General features: G+C 35.1%; 1 long non-coding RNA gene across 1 annotated transcript; it reads right to left on the bottom strand.

The window, feature by feature from the left end:
- Positions 1-680: 680 nt before the first annotated feature.
- On the bottom strand, positions 681-8,211 carry LOC126820847 (uncharacterized). The gene is made up of 3 exons (XR_007680166.2): positions 7,818-8,211; positions 4,185-4,328; positions 681-2,871 (listed from the first exon to the last, which is right to left on the bottom strand). It is a non-coding gene; the product is annotated as an uncharacterized LOC126820847 (long non-coding RNA).
- Between the last annotated feature and the right edge of the window lie 8,959 nt (positions 8,212-17,170).

The following is a 17,170-nucleotide window of genomic DNA, read 5'->3' on the forward strand; positions in this document are numbered from 1 at the left end:
GTCGTCAGCCATGTCCGTCGGTCAACAATTGGCTCGTTTGATATACCTTGGTGTGTCACTTTAGCATGAGGTTAGCATGACGGTGTCAAAGGGTTGCTAAGGTAATTGGAGTACATAAGGTGACAGTTATTGTCTGAAATTTGTACAATTCTTCCTCTTGCCAAGCTACATCTTCTCCAACAATTTCATAAGGATATATTATATTATATTTCAACCTATACAATATTATTAGCCTAATAATACAGTAATAAAAGACCCTCAACCTCCCCAAGTCGGATACCAATAACGAACGAACGTCATACCAACGACGTGCACGCTATCGGGTTTGGCGCAGATCAATGTTTTTTCGTCTCCGATGGAAAATCTTTTACAAAGAATTCTTGGGGTGAGATGTTTAAAGGCCCCCCCCCCCTCATGTTATACAGCCTGGACGACAATCCATCGCTGACAAAGATCGCCATGTAGCCAAGCATGTGACAAGAATTCTCTTGCGAGACACTAACGAATTGTATAGTTCATTCGGCAAACTCAGTTCGGGCCATGCCCTCGTTTAGAAGGTTTAAATCCTTATATGTGTCCTCGATAAAGACCAACCACTAACACACACACAGACAGGACGACAGCATAATACATCCATATTATTAATATGGACGAATAAAAAAAATCACAACAAATATCAATTAAAAAGAAAGTTTCACAAAACTTTATATAAATACAAAAATTAAAAAATCACAAATATACAATTAAAAATTTCAGTAATAATTTGTCTCTCTTAAAAAGTCTAGCAGTTTACAATACAGACGGGGTTGGGCAAACAGCGTGGACCTAAAGGGTCCCTTGACAGTTGGAATTCGATATAAGAGTAGGATGTAGTGCCGCTGTCCGGGCAAAATTCCCCTCATAGCACACTGTATAGCACACATTGTTTTAGGTGGTACAGATTTGAGCGAATCTAGCCTAGCTTTGGTCTGGAAATTAGATAACTCTTGTCAGGGATACTCCGTCCCTACAAATGTCTGGCAATTACATAGCTCTGTCAGGGGTACCCCCACCACTAGAAATGTCTGTCAGGGTGTTTTTGTAATACCTGAAGATGTACCTTACATTGCTGTGCGATTTTCATGTGGATCACTTTTGAGCTAATCTAGCCTAGTTGGGGATCATGGCATTTTGGGCGTGGAATACCACACCCACCACCAGAAACCCGGCAGACTTACATTCAGATGATACCAGATATACATACATTGATACCATATAGGAGAAAATTCGTACACTTTTCAGCTAGGTTAACCCCCTGGGCTCCTGCTCTATACTGTGTTCACCTAGTCGCTCACGATTTTTTGTCACCATCGTGGCAATGGTCGCTGATATCTGACATGCTTAATATGATCGCGCAAGTCGTCGCTTCGTCGGTAACAAATCGTGTAATGTGCTCACCTCGGTGACAAGTTAAAGGGGCATTATTGAAGATTAGATAAATTGATAATGAATAATGAATAGGGAATATGTTGAAAATTTCAGTCAAATTACCTCACTCTGAGCCAAGATATCGCCGTTACAATAACCCTGCAGCCGCGATTGTCATTGTTACTGAAGAAAATCTAGACTATCCGATGATTGAGTTTATATAACATTTAATGCATAAAGGAAGACCTGCAATAGGCAGATTTAGTTCTTGCATAATGCCTGTTTAAGCGGCAACCAAGTATATCAAATCACCTATTAAACCAATCATCTTGGTTATTTTTATCATGTGACATAAACACACAAGAGGTTTCTCTGGAATTTTTTCTGTTACATAGAGTAATTAAATTAGGTCTAACTGACTTAATGAATTAAGTTTGCTGCACGAGAAAATTAATCCGTAAGGTTACATTGCAGTCTTGGCACTAATTCAACGAGTGAACTATAAATAATATTTTGTTAGACTATGTCGAATACATACAGTGTGTGTGTGTGTGTGGGGGGGGGGGGGGGGTGGTGGTGGCCGAATGGTTAGCACGTGCGCGCTGTATCATAAAGCCTGTTATTGAGTCAACTGGCATGATTTCAAATCTACGGTTGTAGGTGACAAGGAGTAGGGTCACCTGTCCAACCTCGTGGGGATGTCTTAAAAAGTATGACCTATGCGAGAGCGACAAAACAACTTCATCCCTACATTTGGTTCTATACAGGAGTTGAGTCAGTCCCTTTAGATTAAGTTTGGTTGTGCCTGCAAGTTTCCAAGACCGTTGCCAGCGGCTATAAATGAAATGATTAATAATTAGTTTAAAATACATGAAATGTGTTAAAAATTCAGATATGTATTATCTAATAAGGAGCTGGGTATATAGACTAAAACTATTTATGTATGGAATATAGTCTGAGGTTGAATTTGGAATCAATAGGTCCAATGAATAGTTGCGGATGGGGTTGATGTTATGTTGTAGAAATGAAAATATATTCTAAGTTTGATCAAAATACATTAATATAAACGCAGTTACTGTTCTTTAATTGATCGGGAGTATTATCTTTTATGTATATAGGATATAAATGGTTATATAAACAAAAAAACATTCTTTTTTCAATAATATCTACAAGCAATATGAAGAATTTTTTGCGACTGCGAACATTATTTTTGCGTTTCAGCTTGTCATCCTCATATAAAAAAACCCCTTTTTTTTTACAATAATATGTACAAGCAATATGAACAATTTCTTGCGATTGTGAACATTTATTAGGTACTGTAGTTTGTTACCCTCATATCAACCAACACCAGAATGCCAGTTACCAAATACAAAAGACCACCAAATAATGCCAAGAAAAACGAATACGAATAGTCAGGATTGAAGTAAGTATCGAATATGATCACACCAATTAATATTAGTATTCCTGAAAAAAAAGAGACCAAAGTCATAAAGAAGGCAACGAGATTCGACTTTAAATATGTCAGAAATGGAATGTTACACAAAACAGTTAACAGATAAAACATTGGTGAGGGTTGCATAGCAGGAATCATTCTGCTATGTAAATTACAACGTAGAGCCTGCTACAGGCGAGGAAGGTATTCATAGTGGTTAACCATCCTATTATAAATAATAAGCACAGTGGTTAACCATCTTATTAATAATAATAAGCACAGGAGCACCGCACCACAAACAAACAGATAAAGCGAATAGATCAGGGGTCTAGCCGTAAGCGTCCACTGTGCTTCTACAGTCACAGGCCTGTGGTGACACGAACTTCGCTCAAACTGAAACCCACTAAAAATGAGGGAAGTAATCCCACAATATGCTTAAAACACAGATTCTATTACGTTTCGTTTTTTTTTACAGTTCAGAAATTCGTTTAACTAGTCTTTTTCTACAGTAGGATCTGAAAGCGTTGTATAACACACGGTCTGGTTAATGTGAGGGCTTAGCCAATAAAACGGTCTGTTACGGCGAGTTCTTGGCGTGCGGTGCAAGGAACTGTAGGTATGCCACCAGAAACATCAACGCTGATCGGTTAATCATTTACCTGACGTTATAGGGTCAAAAGTCACTCGTATGAGCCCTGACGCGACCACACACTACAACTGGTCATGTCTTCATGTAGTGACCAGTATAAAAAAACGAAACGAAATATAGATCTGTATTTTATTCAGATTGGTAATCCAAGGAAAAGGGAGAATATTTTCTAAACGTTGTATCATTCTGGGTTGAGTCATTATCGGTTATTAGCTACAACAAATCTCGATGTCAGCACATTGAAGAAAACACGTTTTATAAACAACCATTATCATGAAATGTAATAACAAGCCCAGTAAATTGAAATGGTTTTATATAGTAGTCAAAATAGGGATCAAAATAAAAGCGTGTGAAACAAATGCAAGTGTATTACTTGTCCTCCAACTTTCACCCCACAGCGCATTCCCACTGTTCCGCCATTTGAAAGTTTTTTACATAGACCATCCCTATTTTTGTTTTTGTCAAACAAATAAGCAGCAAATGAGGATAACAACAATAAATTCCCTTTTGACAAATCTTCACATTATTAACTATCGGCTACTGAATTTATAATAACAACTAATATCGACCTATTATAAATATACGTGATTTTAAATAGTCGTAATTATCAAAGGAATATCTTTAATTTATTCGGTTTTATCAAAGGAGGTATCTTTAAATTATTCAGTAGTTTTAAATTAATCAAATTACACTTACCAGCTAAAAAACTACTTATGGCTGATAAAATTCTCACCACTTTAGTCTTCTTACTCGAGACCATAAAGATTATGAGGAGTATCAAACAGGCAACACCAACAAGTACACCCATGATTACAAATGCTCTTGAGGCTATTGGTACAGCTACATAAAAAAAATACACCGGTCGTAATTAGTAACCGGTGCACACGGTATATACAACATTATGTATGTAATGAACTAAATTGTATACATTATGTATGTAATGTAGATTGTATTCATTATGTATGTAATAAAATCAATTGTATACATTATGTATGTAATAAAGTCAATTGTATACATTATGTATGTAATAAAACCAATTGTATACATTATGTATGTAATAAATGGTGCTCACACAAATATTCGAATTCGAATAGCTTTTCAGAGATATTCCAACTAATGTTTTGGGATTCGAAGTCCCCCTAAGCTAGTATTTAAAGGAGCTAAGTCTCTAACTCAATATTAAAAACACGAGTTGGAATTCAATATTGACCAATTTCAATCAATATTGACGTTGTTATTTTGCAGTGAAACTAGAGCCCTGATATCCAAAATTTAAGACACAATTAACATATCATAATCAGTACACGCGTCGTGTACCCTATGGTTTCGGGTGTTATTTTGTAAACAAAAAGTAATTAGTATTGTCTGGTTCACAAACGACATAATAATACTTAAAGATACATTATGGGAGATTTGTATAGAGAGTTGGCCATTCTTGCTATAACAGTTCAAAAGTAGATGATGAAAGAAGAATATATTAAAAAATTCAGTCAAATTACTTTATTCTGAACATAGTTATCATCGTTGTAATATTTGACTAGAAATGGTAGCGAAATGCGTCTTCACCTTGGCCGATCGTTTGATTGACAGGCGTTAACTCCACCTACATATCTCGATTATCAAGTAAAGTTTTCAATGGCATACGGAAACGTTTTACAGCGGCCTCGCTATGTACACTCTATCATTTAGCCTCGATCTAACTGACGTATTTCATCAGGTTGCCCCATACTTGATTTAATCAATTAGTGAAATCCTATTTAAATCCGAGCTGTAGTCGAGCCATCCGTGGGTCTACAGAGTTGATTTTGGGCTTGTTGTTTAAATAAAGATCTAATTTATAATTTCTATTACATCTGAAGCCTAAATTAAGACTTGCAATAATCAGATTTAGCTCTTAGAAATCACTAAGCAGGCGTTTAATTTGAACTGTTCATGTATTTCACCGAGCATAATTTTATCAGAAATTACAATTTTATTTTCAAAAATTGAATATAATCAGTTCACAAACATTAATAACTACTTTTAGAACAATATTTGTCGTTTTTAAAAAATAGAGCCATACGCCCTTTAGCATGTTAATTGAGTGAAAGGGCCTGCTATTCAAATATTAATAAACCGATGAAGAAAATACATGTACATGTATATTGATATAAAACCTTAAAGCGTGTTACTGCCGGCGAAAAAGTCGATCTAATGTAAATGTATTGAGACCGTTTCAATGTAATCGTTTCTGCTCGATAAGTCCTATTTTCGTAGTTTTTCTCGACGTTTTTTCTCGCGTGAAGTTTTGCGCGTGCGTGCCCATGCGGATGTTTACGTTCTGATGGTGGCCACGATGGTTCTTTGCACACTGACAATCAACCACTTTTGTTGCTTGCAAATGACAGATTGTTTGGACACGGTGTTAGTATAATAATATGATAACTGCATGCCGGGCTCACGCTGTAAATCCCCTCTAATGACGTCATTTACGCGGGATTTCCCCAAACTTTCTAGCGATATTTCTGTACAAATGGAATACAAAAAATCGCGCGCGGAAGAAAAGCGAGCCTTGCCATTTGGAGAAATCTGAAAAGGCAATAACTTGACCGGAGTGGTCTAACTGGTGTGCTTTCTTAGATAATAGGGACTGTTATTGAATCATAACTGGTGGTTTCGAACCCGGCATGTATAACTACAGGGGGATCACGGTGGCTAAGTGGGTAAGGCGCTGGCTCGCTAGCCTGGAGGTCGGGTGTTTCGATCCCTGCATCGGCCGAGAAAGTTCATCCAGATTTTCCGGCGTGGTTCCCCCTTGTCAGTGATGCAGGACGGAGGGCCTGACAAGGACAGCTGTCTAGTCATTCGGATGAGACGAAAAACCGAGGTCCCGTGTACACATTGGCGTGCACGTAAAAGATCCCTTGACAGTTGGAATTCGATATAAGAGTAGGCCGTAGTGCCGCTGTCCGGGCAAAATTACCCTCATAGCACACTGTATGGCGTATGCCCGTCTTCATTAGCCCAGTTCGGGGCAAAACAGTAGGACGTTAAACCCCATTTCATTTCATTTCATTTGTATAACTACAGCAAGAGGATGGCAAGTTATTGACATTATAAATGCTGGGATGTCAATGCGACAGATTGCACCACAGATGGGTCACCACCCCTCGATCACTAGTCGATTATTGCAAAAAAGTCAACGGACTAATGACATAAAAGACCGTCAACATTCTGGTAGACACCACAGCGCGTCTGCAAGAGGAGATGCAGCACCATCGAGACGTGTGCGATGTCATACATTTACGGAAAACACTATATCGAAAAGGGAATGGTTACCTCACCGTTCCAATCCTCCAGAAGATAGAGTCATGGCGAAAAATTCACTAATCGGAGCACGGGTATGGCGACGAAGTAAGATGGCATTTGTACATTCTAGACCAGGTTCCATTCGGCGGCGACCCTATCATGATATGGGGTTTCCTTTCTGGTGATAGTAAGAGGTAATCGCAATGGTTAACGGCACCAAAGCGAGATCCTGGACAGGGTTGTAGTGTCCAACTTTGGCAACCACCCTCTCCTCACAAGGCCATTTTTTGGCGACAACGTTAGACAACACTGTGCGCGTGTTGTTGTTAATTTCCTGCGCCAGGAGGCCGTTGCTACTTTGGTCAGTCAGAAGCCCTGGGCCCTGTTTCTAGAAATCTTAACTAAAGATAAAATCCAAATTTTAGTAGATACTTCAATTTTGATTGGCTAAGCACTAAAATTAATCTAATATTATCTAATCAAATTACTAAAATTTGGATTTTATCTTTGTTAAAATTTCGTGAAACAGGCCCCAGCATATCTTTTACAATCTTGAGCTTAAAATCCACCAGAGGGATCTATCAGTGCAGAATCGTGACCATTTGGATCAAACACTTAGTCAGGAATAGAACAGACTAACGCAGATGCAACGTCTAATTCAGTCAATGAGGACCCATGGGCTGACGGAGGTTACACCAGATATCGACTTTTTCGCGGGTTTGACGGATGTATACACCACTGGAACATGATAGCAATAAGCTGAGCGGTGAGATTTCCTATTGACCTGCACCTGCCAGAGTTGTTTGGACTTGGTTTCACCTATTTCCATCTCCATTTTTAAGCTCTACAGAAACACATTAAGTTTTCTACTTTGTCTTTCTTTGCTGGTTCAATGTTTCCTCGACTCAGTTCAGGAAGATTGAATATCTTCCAGAACGTAAAATAGCTAACATATGATCAAACAATAGCAACATATTTAAATAGGGGTGACGCGTTATTTTATTTCTTTGTGTATATTACGAAGATACATTGAATACTTACAATCTGACTGGTCTTGTTCAGTACCCAACCAATACCGCTTCCACATCCCTTCCTGTATCCTAAAACCTCCAGCTCGTACAGTATAATAAACATACCAGCTATTAGTTACTAAACCTGCTACAGTGAGGCACAATCCGACAAGACATACAAAAATGATAACTATTAGACGAATCGGTATGTTTAGTACTTTTGGTCCAGAATTATTTGGTTCCATCTTTCCTCTCAATATCTCGCTGAACTGAATAGTTAACTGCGATCGTCAATAATTGCGCAACCTCCAATAAAAGAATACACCCGGATCTACATGTATATATATAAATATATATAAATATTTAACAAAACAAAAACATAAATGCGACGTCAACTGCGATCGTCAATAATTGCGCAGCGCCAAGAAAAAAATACACCCGGATCTACATGTATATATATATATAAATTATTTAACAAAACATAAATGCGCCGTAGGGTTACGTCGCACCTGGATGAACATGAATAAATGAATCGAGTTTTTGGGGCTAGAGGGACATTAGTACACTGAAAAAAAACTTGTGTTGGATCTCAACACAAGTACTTGTGTGAAAATTATTCTACACAAGTTATGTGTTGTTTTGCATTGCATTAACACAAACTTGTGTTCTTTTTAATGCATTAACACAAATCTTGTGTTTTTTCCATATAATTAACACAAGTAATGTGTACCGTCAACAAATATTTTTTTTTTTAAATTTGAACTCCATACAAAGTCTTAATCCGGGGGTCCACTAGTAAGAGAAAGGTATTTTTTACTCAGACAATATAGCCAGACAGACTTGAATGCTAATTGGTGTTAAGATGTCTGCGGTTAAAATAAAGTTGGGCCCAATAAACTGGTAGATCAAAGGCCTGTTGAGCGCTCATGCCCGGTGTGATTTTAACAATTGACTCCAAATGCGTTGACAAGAAAATAAGTAAAACTGTTATTGAATGTGATTGGTTGATAAAATCAACGTACTATAGGCTACATTTTGTCTGCGATATCATCTCGGTGGAAGCGGACATTAAATGAAGTGATTTCACACAATTAATTTAACATTTAACAACGTGCTGAAATGATTTTGGAGCAGTGATATGTTTGACAAATGTAAGCTAATGGTCACATAGAATACAAGACCGCAGGTTTGTGAATATTTATATAAAAAAATAATACCATGTATGTAATTTAGCATCGATATTGTTTCTCTGTATAATATTAGTATTTCGTTTCCTTTAAAAAAACTCCAACAATTTAAACCGGAAGTTCATGTTTATAATATGGCGCGGTCAGGAAAAAAATTTCGGCATGTTATTATCAAATCTGTTCAATTTTTCTGAAATCATGCTTAATTAACATTAGTTGTTCGGCGCTACGATGTTGTTCAAATACTTACATTACAGAATCACATTATGATTAAAGCAGAAACGGTTCGACTTGAACCAGCAGGTAAGAATCTGTTTTGAAATTATATCTTGGGAGGTTGGATTGGCGTTGGAGACCCGATTGGCGGCCATTTTGATTCTTGTTTCATGATTTTTTTTTTATATTATAACGATTTTGCCAAGAGTAGACATAAACGCGGGCACAGACTAGAAAAAAATCTTTTTACACTTTTGTGTTAGTTGAATTGTAATCTAATTTATGTTTAAAAAAACAACCTTAAATCTAATAAGCAGACGGAAGATATGGACGAACAACAAGAAGAAGTTATGGAGGTCCCAACAACTGAACCTATGGAAGTAGAAGAATCGTTTACAGCCGAAACCCGATACGATGTGCCAGTTCCGGTTATGGAGTCCTCCATCTCAGACGATGCCGACGTTAGTGTCTTCTGCGACGAAGAACCCGTAGTGGTGTATCACTATAAACCTCAGAATGCCTCGTTCGGCATTTCTGTCCAAACGAGGCAAAAACGTGTCAAAATTTTTGCCCCGATTTTGCCTCGTTGTAACGAGGTAAAAAAAACACGCCCTTCTCAGTTACTACTTCGGCGAATATCATTTGATAATTTAGATGATCAGAATTAAACACCGTTTTGCTATGTTATTATTTTTTTATGATTGGGTGGGGGTATACTTAATTAGGGGATTGGATTGAAAGATTATAGCTACCATCTTATGGAGACATAATGTGTGGTGCATTTACGGTCTTATAAAGCTCTATTCTTACATAAAGAATTCTTGATTCTTGATTATGCCAAGATCTGGGTAAGTGTTAATTTAACTAGATATCAGAAAAGTACCACGTTTTCATAAATGTACTCTTTAGATAAATTGTACAATATTTATCAGTTCACTAGTTACAATAAAATCATGCATTATAGCTATTTTTATTTATTTATCCCTGGTGCTTCAAATTCAATTTAGGGTGCCTCAACATATTTAAAAATATGTTTTAAAGCTTTAGGTCATTTTATTATATCTTTCTACCATAAATAATAGCCCGAATTTAGGTATACCAAAAGTTAAAGAAATATAAACAGTTTTTGAGTCATTCAGATATGACTGCCAAAATTGTCACCAACACACATGTCGTGTTTAGGCTAAAATCTAACCAGAAAAGTATTGTCAATACATAATAAAATATATATTGCATTAATCAATTCCATTCCGCAATTGGTTTGTCTTAAACTCGTCATTTGTGTTCATGGGCATCAGGGTCGAGATGGCAACGTTATATGTTTTATTCGTCTAATTTACTATAAAACATCATTCGGTTTGCCTCACGGGTTAACGGCATATTAATAGCTTTATTCACTGAGATGGTTCCTTTACTTATAGTTTATTTTTCGAATTGCTTTTTGTATTTATTTAAATGGAAATATTAACAACATTCTATAAGTCAATCCACGAACATACCCAATTTCAATATTTGCGTGTTGACCTTTAACATCACACTTAGATCCTGTACGCTTTGTGTCTTACAGTCAATACATGTCATGAAGAACTCTTTAGACATAATTTCGTTTATAATACTTTACTCGTTAGGGTTTCACACTGCGTGAAAATTATTCTTATTAGGGTTTCACACTGCGTAGCTTGTGTGAAACACTATTGTTTTTGTTAAAATTATTATTAGGGTTTCACACTGCGTAGCTTGTGTGAAACACTATTGTTTTTGTTAAAATTATTATTAGGGTTTCACACTGCGTAGCTTGTGTGAAACACTATTGTTTTTGTTAAAATTATTATTAGGGTTTCACACTGCGAAGCTTGTGTGAAACACTATTGTTTTTGTTAAAATTATTATTAGGGTTTCACACTGCGTAGCTTGTGTGAAACACTATTGTTTTTGTTAAAATTATTATTCTTATTATTATTATTCTTCTTTTGTTTTGAGTAGATCTCAGCAACTGATTGTCGGATCGTTACGATTTCTTCGGTTTTATCGGAAAAGTGGGTGTGACTTAGAGGATAAAGCTATTTTGAACGTTCTGCGACAATGCGAAATGTCCGAAATCACCGAAGCTATCGTTTTTAGAAATATTGCAGTAATTTTAACAATAATCATTGGATTTTAACTTTCGATGCATTTTGGCATAGCCGGAGACGGGGCACATAGCTACGCTACTTTTGATTTTTGATTTTCGGCAAATCTTCGCAGATATTAGGCGCTAAATTTAGAAAATTTAAATTTTTACAAAAAACTTTTTTATTTATGAATATTTTTTAATCGTGTTTTACACAAATATAACGAGTCCTCTGACTTGGGCAAAAATGTGAAAATTTTTTGTCTCGGTAATTTTCCTTGGCCCCCATTGGCTAATTCAGTTTTTCAGTCCTAGATTAATTATTTATTGTTCGATTTGTATAAAACAAAGTTCATATGCCCCGTTGTCTCAATTGTCATTTTTTTTGTTACCAATAGTGTTATCTGTCGGCACCGGAAGTGGCGTAAATTGACAAAAAACTACAATTTTGACAGTTAGGTACCATTTTTCGAAAGCAAATATTATTTTTTTCAAATCTGGTATAACTGAAATTGTGCGCCCTTTAAAGGCGCACAAAATGTTGGGACCATTTTTTTTAATTTCGATTCCGTTTTCGGGCTATTTCGATTAAAAGGTGAAAAAAGGTGTAAAATTAAGCTATTTACAACCCATCCAGCGTTTTCATATTTTAAAATATTACTTCGTAACTTTCATAAACTCGTAGCAATAATCTATACGGAGAGAATGTATGTGAAAATTAATTTGTAATATGCGCAGTTGCCGAGAAATGGGCAATTTTGCATGAGTCACTTTTTACGCTAGTTTGCCTGTAAAAGAGTCAATTATTATTCGATTTTCATAAAAGTGACACCATTTGATGTGTAATGTCAATTTTAACTAGGTCAAACCAATTTAACATTTTCAATATCACCGGAAATGACGTAATTTGGGCAAAAATTGTATTTATAGCCTTCGAAACCAGTAATTTATTCAAATGAGTCATATTTGTTATTTGTTTAAAATTTTGATATTTGATTCAAATGAACTAATACAATGAACCCTTACGATCATATAGATATCACAAAATGGTTTCTAACTTGTTCAGTTGCGGAGAAATAGGCAATTTTCAACAGGTCACTTTTTAAGGTTTTTTTGTCAATAAAAGTGTCAATTATTATTCGATTTTCATGAAATTTTCACTGTGTGATACATAATGCCATTTACGATATCATACAAGTAATTTAAGATTTTCATTATCACCGGAAGTAACGTCATTTTGGCAAAAACTGTATTTTTAGCCTTCAAAACAGATATTTTATTCAAATGAATCAGATTTGTAATGTTTTTAAAATTATGATATTTGATTCCAATCAACAAATAGAATGAACTCATTCGATCATACAGATACCTCAAAATGGTTTCTAACTTGTACGGTTGCAGAGAAATAGGCGATTTTCTACAAGTCATTTTTCAAGGTTTTTGGTCTATAAAGGTGGCAATTATTATAGGATTTACATAAAATTTTCAACATGTGATGATGCTATTTCTGATTTCATAAACCAATTTAACATTTTCATTATCACCGGAAGTAATGTAATTTTGACAGGATCACTGACATGTAGCAAATGAATTGATTGCTGGATTTGGTTGTTTCTGCGTCCATTTTATTTCATGTGTGCAATGCTTATGTGGAAACCTGTTTAACGGTTTCATTGGTACCGGAAGTGACATAAGTTCAAGGGTAACGTGGCACCGGTGAAACCCGTCATTACTGCTTCGCAGTTCTAGTTCTTATTATTATTATTATTCTTCTTTTGTTTTGAGTAGATCTCAGCAACTACTTGTCGCATCGTTACGATTTCTTCGGTTTTACTGGGAAAGTGGGTGTGACTTAGAGGATAAAGCTATTTTGAACGTTCTGCGACAATGCGAAATGTCCGAAATCACCGAAGTTATCGTTTTTACAAATATTGCGGTAATTTTAACAATAATCATGGGATTTTAACTTTCGATACATTTTGGCATAGCTGGAGACAGGGCACATAGCTGCGCTACTTTCGATTTTTGATTTTCAGCAAAAATTCGAAGATATTAGGCGCCAAATTTCGGAAATTTAAAATTTTACAAAAAACTTTTTTATTGATGAATATTTTTTACTCGTGTTGTGCACAGAATTAAAGAGTCATCTGACTTGCGCAAAAATGTTAAAATTTTTTGTCTCAGTAATTTTCCTTGGCCTCCATTGGCTAATTCAGTTTTTCAGTCCTAGCTTAATTTTTTATTGTTCGATTTGTATAAAACAAAGTTCATATGCTTCGTTGTCTCAATTGTCATTTTTTTTATTACCAAAAGTGTTATCTGTCGGCACCGGAAGTGGCATAATTTTACCAAAAACTACAATTTTGACAGTTAGGTACCATTTTTTGAAAACAAATATTATTTTTTTGAAAAATTATATGACTCAAAGAGTGTGTCCTTTAAAGGCGCAAAAAATGTCGGAAGCAGTTTTTTTAATTTCTTTTTCATTTTCTAGCAAATTGGATTAAGAGGTGAAAAAAGGCGTAAAATTGACCTATTTACAACTCATTCAGGCTTTTCAGATTTTAAAATATTTTTACGTAACTTTTATAAACTTGTAGCTATAATCCATACGAAGAGAATGTATGTGAAAATTAGTTTGTAATATAAGCAGTTGCCGAGAAATAGGCAATTTTGCATGAGTCACTTTTCACGTAATTTTGGCTGTAAAAGAATCAATTATTATTCGATTTTCAATTTTCTTTCGCCATTGGATGCCTAATGCCATAGTGGACTATGTCAAACCATTTTACCCCTTGCGCTGCCACCGGAAATGACGTCATTTGCTCAAAACTTAAATTTTAGCCTTCAAAAAACAATATTTTATTCAAATGATTCGTATTTGTTATTTTTTCAAATTATGATATTTGATTCTATTGATCAAATAGATTGAACCCATACGATCATACAGATACCACAAAATGGTTTCTAACTTGTACGGTTGCAGAGAAATGGGCGATTTTCCTTAAGTCACTTTTCAAGGTTTTTGGTCTATAAAAGTGTCAGTTATTATTCGATTTTCATAAAATTTTCACCATATGATATCTTGTGTCATTTATGATTTCATAGAACTAATTTAACATTTTCAGTATCACCGGAAGTAATGTCATTTTGGCAAAAACTGTATTTTTAGCCTTCAAAACAGATATTTTTTTCAAATGAGTCTGATTTGTAATATATTTCAAATTATGATATTTGATTCCAATCAACAAACGGATTGAACCCATACGATCATATAGATACCAAAAGATAGTTTTTATCGTGTACGGTTGCCGAGAAATAGTCGATTTTCTACAAGTCACCTTTCAAGGTTTTTGGTCTATAAAAGTGGCAATTCTCATTCGATTTACATACAATTTTCGCCATATGATGCCTTATGCCATTTCTGACGGGGCACCGGTGAAACCCGTCATTACTGCGTCGCAGTTCTAGTTATTATTATTATTCTTCTTTTGTTTTGAGTAGATCTCAGCAACTACTTGTCGCATCGTTACGATTTCTTCGGTTTTACTGGGAAAGTGGGTGTGACTTAGAGGATAAAGCTATTTTGAACGTTCTGCGACAATGCGAAATGTCCGAAATCACCGAAGTTATCGTTTTTACAAATATTGCGGTAATTTTAACAATAATCATGGGATTTTAACTTTCGATACATTTTGGCATAGCTGGAGACAGGGCACATAGCTGCGCTACTTTCGATTTTTGATTTTCAGCAAAAATTCGAAGATATTAGACGCCAAATTTCGGAAATTTCAAATTTTACAAAAAACTTTTTTATTGATGAATATTTTTTACTCGTGTTGTGCACAGAATTAAAGAGTCATCTGACTTGCGCAAAAATGTTAAAATTTTTTGTCTCAGTAATTTTCCTTGGCCTCCATTGGCTAATTCAGTTTTTCAGTCCTAGCTTAATTTTTTATTGTTCGATTTGTATAAAACAAAGTTCATATGCTTCGTTGTCTCAATTGTCATTTTTTTTATTACCAAAAGTGTTATCTGTCGGCACCGGAAGTGGCATAATTTTACCAAAAACTACAATTTTGACAGTTAGGTACCATTTTTTGAAAACAAATATTATTTTTTTGAAAAATTATATGACTCAAAGAGTGTGTCCTTTAAAGGCGCAAAAAATGTCGGAAGCAGTTTTTTTAATTTCTTTTTCATTTTCTAGCAAATTGGATTAAGAGGTGAAAAAAGGCGTAAAATTGACCTATTTACAACTCATTCAGGCTTTTCAGATTTTAAAATATTTTTACGTAACTTTTATAAACTTGTAGCTATAATCCATACGAAGAGAATGTATGTGAAAATTAGTTTGTAATATAAGCAGTTGCCGAGAAATAGGCAATTTTGCATGAGTCACTTTTCACGTAATTTTGGCTGTAAAAGAATCAATTATTATTCGATTTTCAATTTTCTTTCGCCATTGGATGCCTAATGCCATAGTGGACTATGTCAAACCATTTTACCCCTTGCGCTGCCACCGGAAATGACGTCATTTGCTCAAAACTTAAATTTTAGCCTTCAAAAAACAATATTTTATTCAAATGATTCGTATTTGTTATTTTTTTCAAATTATGATATTTGATTCTATTGATCAAATAGATTGAACCCATACGATCATACAGATACCACAAAATGGTTTCTAACTTGTACGGTTGCAGAGAAATGGGCGATTTTCCTTAAGTCACTTTTCAAGGTTTTTGGTCTATAAAAGTGTCAGTTATTATTCGATTTTCATAAAATTTTCACCATATGATATCTTGTGTCATTTATGATTTCATAGAACTAATTTAACATTTTCATTATCACCGGAAGTAACGTCATTTTGGCAAAAACTGTATTTTTAGCCTTCAAAACAGATATTTTTTTCAAATGAGTCTTATTTGTATTGTTTTTAAAATTATGATATTTGATTCCAATCAGCAAATAGATTGAACCCATACGATCATACAGATACCAGAAAATGGTTTCTAACTTGTACGGTTGCAGAGAAATAGGCGATTTTCTACAAGTCACTTTTCAAGGTTTTTGGTCTATAAAAGTGGCAATTGTTATTCGATTTACATACAATTTTCACCATGTGATGCCCTATGTCATTTCTGATTTCATAAAAGTAATTGAACATTTTCATTATCACCGGAAGTACAGTACACTTACATGTAACAAATGTATAAAATGAATTGATATTGCTGGATTTTGTTGATTCGGCGTCCATTTTATTTGATGTGTGCAATGCTTATGTGGAAACCTGTTTAATGGTTTCATTGGTACGGGAAGTAACATGTTTAGGGTAAAGTGGCACCGGTGAAACCCGTCATTACTGCATCGCAGTTCTAGTTCTTATTATTATTATTCTTCTTTTGTTTTGAGTAGATCTCAGCAACTGATTGTCGGATCGTTACGATTTCTTCGGTTTTATCGGAAAAGTGGGTGTGACTTAGAGGATAAAGCTATTTTGAACGTTCTGCGACAATGCGAAATGTCCGAAATCACCGAAGCTATCGTTTTTAGAAATATTGCAGTAATTTTAACAATAATCATTGGATTTTAACTTTCGATGCATTTTGGCATAGCCGGAGACGGGGCACATAGCTACGCTACTTTTGATTTTTGATTTTCGGCAAATCTTCGCAGATATTAGGCGCTAAATTTAGAAAATTTAAATTTTTACAAAAAACTTTTTTATTTATGAATATTTTTTAATCGTGTTTTACACAAATATAACGAGTCCTCTGACTTGGGCAAAAATGTGAAAATTTTTTGTCTCGGTAATTTTCCTTGGCCCCCATTGGCTAATTCAGTTTTTCAGTCCTAGATTAATTATTTATT

The sequence above is a fragment of the Patella vulgata genome, chromosome 5 (assembly GCF_932274485.2).
Source record: "Patella vulgata chromosome 5, xgPatVulg1.2, whole genome shotgun sequence".
NCBI lineage: Eukaryota > Metazoa > Mollusca > Gastropoda > Patellidae > Patella > Patella vulgata.